General features: G+C 40.6%; 1 protein-coding gene across 1 annotated transcript in view; it reads right to left on the bottom strand.

Moving 5' to 3' along the window:
* Positions 1-8,595, bottom strand: part of TTC6 (tetratricopeptide repeat domain 6) — a 225,026-nt gene that overhangs the window by 135,563 nt on the left and 80,868 nt on the right.

The following is an 8,595-nucleotide window of genomic DNA, read 5'->3' as shown; positions in this document are numbered from 1 at the left end:
CACCCAGTTCGAGCTTCCCAGCGGCTTTGTTTACCTACTTAAGCCTCAGCAATGGCGGGCGCCCCTCCCCCAGCCTCACTGCTGCCTTGCAGTTAGATCGCCGCAGACTGCTGTGTTAGCAATGAGGGAGGCTCCGTGGGCGTGGGACCCTCCCAGCCAGGTGAGGGATATATTCTTCTGGTGTGCCCGTTTGTTTAATGCTCGGTATTGGGGTGGGAGTTACCCAATTTTCCAGGTGTTGTGTGTCTCTGTTCCCCTGGCTAGGAAAAGGGATTCCCTTTCCCCTTGCACTTCCCAGGTGAGGCGATGCCTCGTCCTGCTTCAGCTCTCACTGGTGAGGCTGCAGCAGCTGACCAGCACCGATTGTCCGGCACTCCCTAGTGAGATGACCCCAGTACCTCAGTTGAAAATGCAGAAATCACCGGTCTTCTGTGTCGCTCGCGCTGGGAGTTGGAGACTGGAGCCGTTCCTATTCGGCCATCTTGCTCCGCCCCCGGCAAGGCTGGTCTTGAGCTCCTGACCTCAAGTTATCCACCCACTTTGGCCTCCCAAAGTGCTAGGATTACAGATGTGAGCCACCACACCCGGCCAGTTTTACTCTATTGTGGTCAGAGAAAATGTTTAATATTGGTTTTTTTTTTTAATGTTATCCACGTGCTAAGGAAAAGAATGTGTATTCTGCAGCCATTGGATGAAATGTTCTATAAATATCCATTAGATCCACTGCTCTATAGTGCAGATTAAGTCTGATGTTTCTTTGTTGAATTTCTGCCTAAAAGAGCTGTCCAATGCTGTAGGTGGGATGTTGAAGTTTTCAGTCATTGTATTGGGGTCTCCCTCTTTGACTCCCTAATATTTGCTTCATAAATCTGGGCACTCCAGTGTTGGGTGCATATATAATTAAAACTGCTATATCCTCTTGCTGAATTGACCCCTTTATGACTGTATAGTGACCTTCTTTTTCTCTTCTTACAGTTTTTTTCCTGAAATCTATTTTGTCTTATGTAAGTATAGAGATTCCTGCTCTTTCCTGGTTTCCATTGGCATGGAATATCTTTTTCCATCCCTTTATTTTCAGTCTATGTGTGTCTTTATAGATGAAGTGCATTACTTGTAGGCAACAGATCAATGAGTCTTATTTTTTTTTAATCCATTCAGCCACTCTATGTCTATTAATTGGAGAGTTTAGTCCATTCACATTCAATGTTATGACTCATGAGTAAGGACTTTCTCCTGCCATTTTGTTATTTGTTTTCTGGTTATTTTGTGGTCTTCTCTTCCTTCTTTCTTTCCTGTCTTCCTTTTAGTAAAGGTGGCTTTCTTTGGGGATATGATCTAGTTTCTTGCTTTTTATTTTTTGTGTATCTGTTGAATGATTTTTGTTTTGAGGTTATCATGAGGCTTCCAAATACTGTCTTATAGTTCATTATTTTAAACTGAGAACAACCTAACACTGTTTGCACAAACACACAAACAAGCAAGCAGAAAAGAAAAATAAAACGAATAAAGCCTCCATACCTTAACTTTATTCTCCTGCTTTTTAACTTCTTGTTGTTTCTATTTATATCTATGGTACCGTCTATATCTTGAAAAGTTGTTATAGTTATTATTTTTTATTGGTTAATCATTTAGTCTCTCTACTTAAGATAAGTTTATACCCCATACTTATGGTGGTATAATATTCTGTTTTTCTGTGTACTTACTATTACCAGTGAGATTTGTACCTTCGGGTTATTATTTATTCCTCATTATCATGCTCTTCTCTCTGGTCGAAGTACTCCTTTTAGTATTTCTTGTAGGACAGGTCTGGTGTTGATAAAATGCCTCAGCTTTTGTTTGTCTGGGAAAGTCTTTATTTCTCCTTCATGTTTGAAGGATAATTTCACCAGATACATTATTCTAGGGTTAAAGTTGCTTTTATTCAGCACTTTAAGTATGTCATGCCACTCTCTCATGGCCTGTAAGGTTTCCATTGAAAAGTCTGCTGCTGGGGTTATTGGAGCTCTATTGTATGTTGTTTCTTTTCTCTTGCTGTTTTTAAAATCCTTTCTTTATCATTGACCTTTGGGAATTTAATTATTAAATGCTTTGAAGTAGTCTTCTTTGGGTAAAATCTGCTTGGTGTTCTATAGCCTTCTTGTACTTGGACAGTGGTATCTTTCTCCAGGTTTGGGAAGTTTTCTGTTATTATCCCTTTGAGTAAACTTTCTACCTCTATGTCTTTCTCTACATCCTCTTTAAGGCCAATAACACTTAGATTTGCCCTTTTGAGATTTTTTTATAGATCTTGTAGGTATGCTTCATTGTTTTATTCTTTTTTCTTTTGTCTCCTCTGTGTATTTTCAAACAGCCTGTCTTTAAGCTAATTAATTATTCCTTCTGCCTGATCAAGTCTGCTACTAAAAGACTCTGATGCATTCTTCAGTATGCCAACTGCATTTTTCAACTCCAGAATTTCTGTTTGATTCTTTCTAATTATTTCAATTTCTTCGTTAAATTTCTAAGATAGAATTCTGACTTCCTTATCTGTGTTATCTTGAATTTCTTTGAGTTTCTTCAAAACTGCTATTTTGATGTCTCTATATATTTTGAATATATGTCTGTTTCTCCAGGGTTGGCCTTTGGTGCCTTATTTAGTTCATTTGGTGAAGTCATGTTTTCCTGGATCATTATGATACTTGTAGATATCTGTCTGTGCCTGGGCATTGAAGAATTGGGTATTTAATGCGGACGTTGCATTCTGGGCTTGTTTGTACCCATCCTTTTGGGGGAGGCTTTCCAGATATTCAAAAGGAGTTGGGTGTTGTGATCTCAGCTGTATCTGCTTTAAGGCAGGGTACCCCAAGCCCAGTAATGCTGTGGTACTTGCAGACTCGTAGAGGCACCACCTTGATGGTCTTTAACAAGATCTGGAAGAATTCTCTGAATTACTAGTCAGAAACTCTTGTTCTCTTCCTTTACTTTGTCCTAAACAAACAAAGTCTCTCTCCCTCTCTCTCTCTCTCTGTCTCTCTCTCTCTCTCCGTGTGTGTGTGTGTGTGTGTGTGTGTGTGTGTGTCTACTGAGCCAACTAGAGCTGGGGATGGAGTGTCACAAGCACCCCGTGGCCTCTATTCCTAGGACAGCACTGGGTCAGATCTAAAGCCAGCACAGCTCTGGGTCTCGCTCAAGGCCTGCTATAACCACTCCCTGGCCACTGCCTATGTTTGCTTAAAGACCTAGGGCTCTACAATCAGCAGGTGGCAAAACCAGCCAGGCCTATGTTATTTGTGGCAAATTCACTCAGGCCCCAGGTGCAACCAGAGGTGCCATCCAGGAGCCAGGGACTACAGTCAAAAACTTTAGATGTCCATCTGGCATTTTATTGTACTACAGCTAAACTGGCACTCAAACCACAAAATGAAATCCTTCCCACTCTTCCCCCCTCTTTTCAAAAGCAGAGGAGCCTCTCCCTGTGGCCACCGCCATCTCAGGCCCACAGGGAGTATTGCCAAACTCCTGCCAATGTTTCCCAAAGGCCTAAGGGCTCTTTAGTCAGCTTAGGTAAATGCTGCCTGGCCTGGGACTCATCCTTCAGAGGAGTGGGCTTCCCTCTGGCCTAGGACAGGTCCAGAAATGGTGTACAAGAGCCAAGTCCTGGACTCAAGGACCCCAAGAGCCCACTTGGTGCTCTACTCCCCTATAGCCAAGCTGGTTCCTAAGGTGCAATACAAAGTCCTCTTTACTTTTCCCTCCCCTTTTTAAAGCCAGGTTCTCACCCTGTAGCCACCATAGCCGGGAATGTGCTGAGTCTCGCCTGAGACCAGCAAGTGTCAGGGTCTCACCCAAGGCCCTCAACTGGTATCCTTTCTAGTTATTCAGAGCCCAAGGATTTTCAGGTAGGAGGTGATGAATCTTACAATTGGGTCCCTCTCTTCAAGGCAGCCCAGGGCATGTCTAGAAATGTCTGGGAGCTAGGGCCTCATGGCACTGACCAATGCCCTATCCTGCTGTGGCTGAGCTTGGTATCTAACACGCAAGACAAAGTCTTCTCCACTCTTCCCTCTCCTCTTCTAAAGCAAAAGGAAGGAGTCTCTTTTGGAGCCATGAGCTATGCAGCCTGGGGTTAGGGGAGGAGTTATGCCAGCACTCCTTAGCTGCCTTGGCTGGTGTCTCAGTAGGTTGCATGCCTCCCTAGTCCACTATCTCTGAGCCCCGTTCAACCCTAGGACTTACCTACGTGTTGCAGTACTTGTGGCCTACATTGCCATTCAAATTTATTTGGGGCCTCAGAGCATGTTAGCCTGTGGTGGCAAGGCTTTTAAGAAATCATGCTCCGACCATTGAGATCAGCTATTCCTCTCTGGCTAGGGCTCATTTAAATGCACCCTCTGTGGGCAGGCACCAGTTGAGTTTGGTTAAGTTTTGGTTTCTGCTATAACAAGACAGCAGTGAGTTCAATACTTCACACTTGCTGGCTCTCCCTCTCCCTAGGGCACAGAAACACTTTCTGCACCACCCCTCTGCTGCCAGCGGGTGAGGGCAGCGAGGTGTTGGCAATGCAAGACTATTTATCCTACCTCTTCAATGCCTCTTTCAGTGATATGAAGTTACAGTCAGGTTCTGTGTCCTGGTGTACTGTGGGGTGGAAGGGACAATCAGTGGAGCCTTCTATTCCACCATCTTGCTCCACCTCCTCCAGACACATCTTGCCAGTAGCATTTTTGATGCTATCTACAAATTCAGTCAGCAAGTTTTCCATTTTCTCATCTGATATGGTTTGACTTTGTCCCCACCCAAATCTCATCTTGAATTGTAGCTCCTATAATTCCTATAATTCTCATGTTGTGTGAGGGACCCAGTGGGAGATAAGTGAATCATGGGAGCTGTTTCCTCCATACTGTTCTCATAGTAGTTAATAAGTCTCACAACATCTGATGGTTTTATAAGGGGAAACTCCTTTCTCTTGGCTCTCATTCTCTTCTCTTGTCTGCCACCATGTGAGACACACGTTTCACCTTCCACCATGATTGTGAGGCCTCCCCAGCCATGTAGAACTGTGAGCCCATTAAACCTCTTTCTTTCGTAAATTGCCCAGTTTTGGATATGTCTTTATCAGCAGCATGAAAACAGACTAATATATCATCTAAACCATTAGGAAATATATTGAATTGGACACAGTCCTGTAGCAGTCCACGAGACTTCCATATACTAGTTGTGCATCCTTTGCATAACTAATTACAAATCCATTTAATAGTCCACCTGACCACAATCTCCTCTACAAAACCATCATTGGGAGGCTTTCATAAGCAGGTTGCTGATATTCCAATGATAATAACAATAACTAATGTTTATTGAGTTTTCTGTGTGTCAGGCATTGTTCCAAATGCTTTATATTGTAGCATCTACATATAATCCTCACAAAAATAATATGAGGTGGGCAGTGTCATTATCCTCATTTTACAATACAGACATATAGTAGAGTTCAGTACTTTGCCTAAGGTCACACTACTAGTAAAGGGTAAAGAGAGGATTCGGTCCTTGTACATCTAGTTGCAGAGTCTGTGCTCTTCCCACAATCCTCATGTTGAACACCAGGTCTGACATTTTTATGATGCTCAGTCTAGGAATTCTAGGAAAATAAATGAGGTCAGTCTTCCATGACTTACCTTAAGGGGCTCATACTCCAAGTGATTACCACTTCCTTTTAGAAGGGTTCAGACACAATTATTTTAATGAGTCATTTAGTAATTCTAGAGTTTTGTCCAAGATCAATGCATAGATTGCAGAAATCTTAACCCTTACACTTAAAAAAAATATAAAAGTCATATTTGCAGTTGCCAGGCTCCAGGCATTGGCACCTCTCCCACTGCAGCAGCTCCCCAAAGCTGCGGCTGAAAGGTGCAACAAGCTTAAACTCATCTATCTGAGCCATCCAACAGACTCAGATATCCAAGTTAACTCTTAAAATCTTTTGCAAATCTTGGACTTTAGGTTTCTATTATGAATTCTTCTTTCTAAACTAAAGATCATTCTCCCTGTCAGATTTAAAACACACAAAGCATAAGTTTATCAGCTTCCTTTTCTCTTTGTTATACTTCTGTTTATTTAAAACCTCAACCTTTTTCCAAAAATAAATTAAGGCAGCTCTGTCATCTCTTGTCATCACACTATTCATCCAAATGACAGAGTTATCTTTCTTTTATTCCCCTCTCTTTGCTCCAAAACTAACATCAAAACACTTGTTTTGTTCTTAACATTATTCATAGGACTAAATCCATTCTGGATCTCAGCTTTCTTGGTACAATTTTATAGCAACATGCCCCTTTATATTTTATATGGATATGCATTTCTGTGAATATTTTTAAAACTCTAAATGCAATAGATTACTCATACGTGTTCTGTGAGAATTTGGGGGATTTAGGGCATCCCCATACCTGTTAAACTTCCTTCCATTTATAATATCAGGTCATGAGATCATATCAATATTTTTAATAGACTTTTACTGACATTTTCTAAAATGTGCAACCATCCTATTATTGGCTTTGTGTCAGTTATTTCTTCACAGAATCACTATTATTTCTATCTAACTTTCTTTTGTTCGTCATGATTTAGACAAAAATCCTAATTACCTTCATTATACTAACGAGCTTCTAAGAGTAGAAATGGCCAATCAGGTAAGGATTGATCAAATTCTCTACTTTTTCTGCTGAACAAAATCTTCCAGCATGTATCTGGGCAATTAAAGTCCTGCACTGTTCCTTTATCACACCTCTGTGCTACTTCTGTTTAATCATGTCAGAAAAGGTCTTCTTGTCCACTTAATCCTCAACCTGGCCAGGCTTGCTGGAGTACATTGTTCCTTATTCTGCTAGCATTTTGAGCAGAAATGCTAGAAACTACCCTTATGGACTCAAATGTCCACATACAGTGTAAAGTTCATGGATAACAATTAATCTTGAGATGTTAACACGAATAAATAAACATATGATTCTTAGTGAAGACTTGGTGGGAATAGTTCGGTGCTATTTTTATGGCATTTCTGAAGGGTACCACAATATCCCACAACAATAAGGCATAATATTTTACTAGACATTCTCTTCTCCTCCCCTTGAAATATTTCTCATTTCAATTTAGAGTCTTTTTAATCCATTCACCAGTCACTCTGATCAAAACATTCTTCCTAGAATGCTTCTTAGAAACATCCAAATGCATGCTTTGTAAAGAGCATGACTGATGGGGTCAGTTACCAACCACAGGATAAGACCCTTGTCCCTGCAAGCAGTAGAGTATTTCCTCTGGTCAACTATTACTTGTGGGTCTTCCTTATTACCTGTTATTCGTGGAAGACCAATAGGCTAGTGTCATGCAGGATAAACCTGAGAAAACAGGGCTTGAGAAATGAAGAATAACCACTGCATTAATTCAGACATAAGGTCACCAGGACCCAGACTAGGATGGGGTAACTAGAAAAGAGAAGAAAAATATAGAAGCAATAACATTTGGGAAATTCCAAGCCTTGGAGATTGATTTATATGTAAACAGCAAGGGAAGAGGAAGGCCACAGACAACTCCCAGGTTTCAGAATTGGGAGTCTCCAGCAAAAATTGAAGAACGAGTAATTGCCAGTTGATCTCAGTGAAGTGTAGTAGGAACATAATCATTGGTGGGGAGGGGAGGCCCAGAAGTAGAAGAACTGACCAGAAAGGCTGTTTACCCAAGAAGGGGCATCCATCTGAATCAGTTTGGGAGAGGATTTCTGTTGATAATCAAGATGATATGCTGTGGTTCAAGGAAAAGGGCCTTTTTTTAAATGCCAATAATATATCTATTTTTAAATAAATTTATTTAAGTAAAAAAAGTGACTCACATTAACGAAAACAATTAATACAACAATCTTCCCTTATCTGTGAGGCATATGTTCCAAACCCCAGTGGATGCTTGAAACCTTGGATAGTACTGAACCCTATATATACTATGCTCTTTCCCATACATACATATTGAAGATAAAGTTTAATTTATAAATTAAGCACAGTATAAGATTAACAACAATAACTAAAAATACAATAGAACAATTATAACATACTGTAATAAAAGTTATGTGAATATGGTCTCTCTCTCTCTCTCTCTAAATATCTTACTGTCCTATGTATATTCACCTATTTCCACACTGCAGTTGACCACAGCTAACTAAAACCTCAGAAAGTAAAGCCATGGATAAGAGGAAACTTAAACCCTACTGTAAAGGCAGGGTGATACACAAATATGACAAAAAATTATATAAAAAATAGATAAAATGAATCTTGTAAACATTCTCACAGCAGAAAAAGACCCAGGGGTTAGTATGAACCTAAATGAGGTAAAGTTATAAAAGCTATAAAGTTCACCAAGTTCTATTTCCTGGACTACAATTCCTGACTTCCTCGAGATGGTAACTAGAAGATTCTTGGCCAATTTCTAAAAGACCAAAAAATTCCTTCCCTCCTTGAAAATCTGTCTTCTTTCCCCAGAGTTGCAATTAGGGTTGACACTAGAAATCCCTCAAAAAACATGTTCTCTTTTCCTAAGTGGGCAACTTGCATTTCTGAGGCCCCTTTTCAGAGTGAACACACCATC

The sequence above is a fragment of the Rhinopithecus bieti genome, unplaced genomic scaffold, assembly GCF_001698545.2.
Source record: "Rhinopithecus bieti isolate Rb0 unplaced genomic scaffold, ASM169854v2 scaffold_1306, whole genome shotgun sequence".
In the NCBI taxonomy this organism is placed as follows: domain Eukaryota; kingdom Metazoa; phylum Chordata; class Mammalia; order Primates; family Cercopithecidae; genus Rhinopithecus; species Rhinopithecus bieti.
Note: the sequence above shows the minus strand (reverse complement) of the source record. Positions and strands in the feature narration are given on the sequence as shown.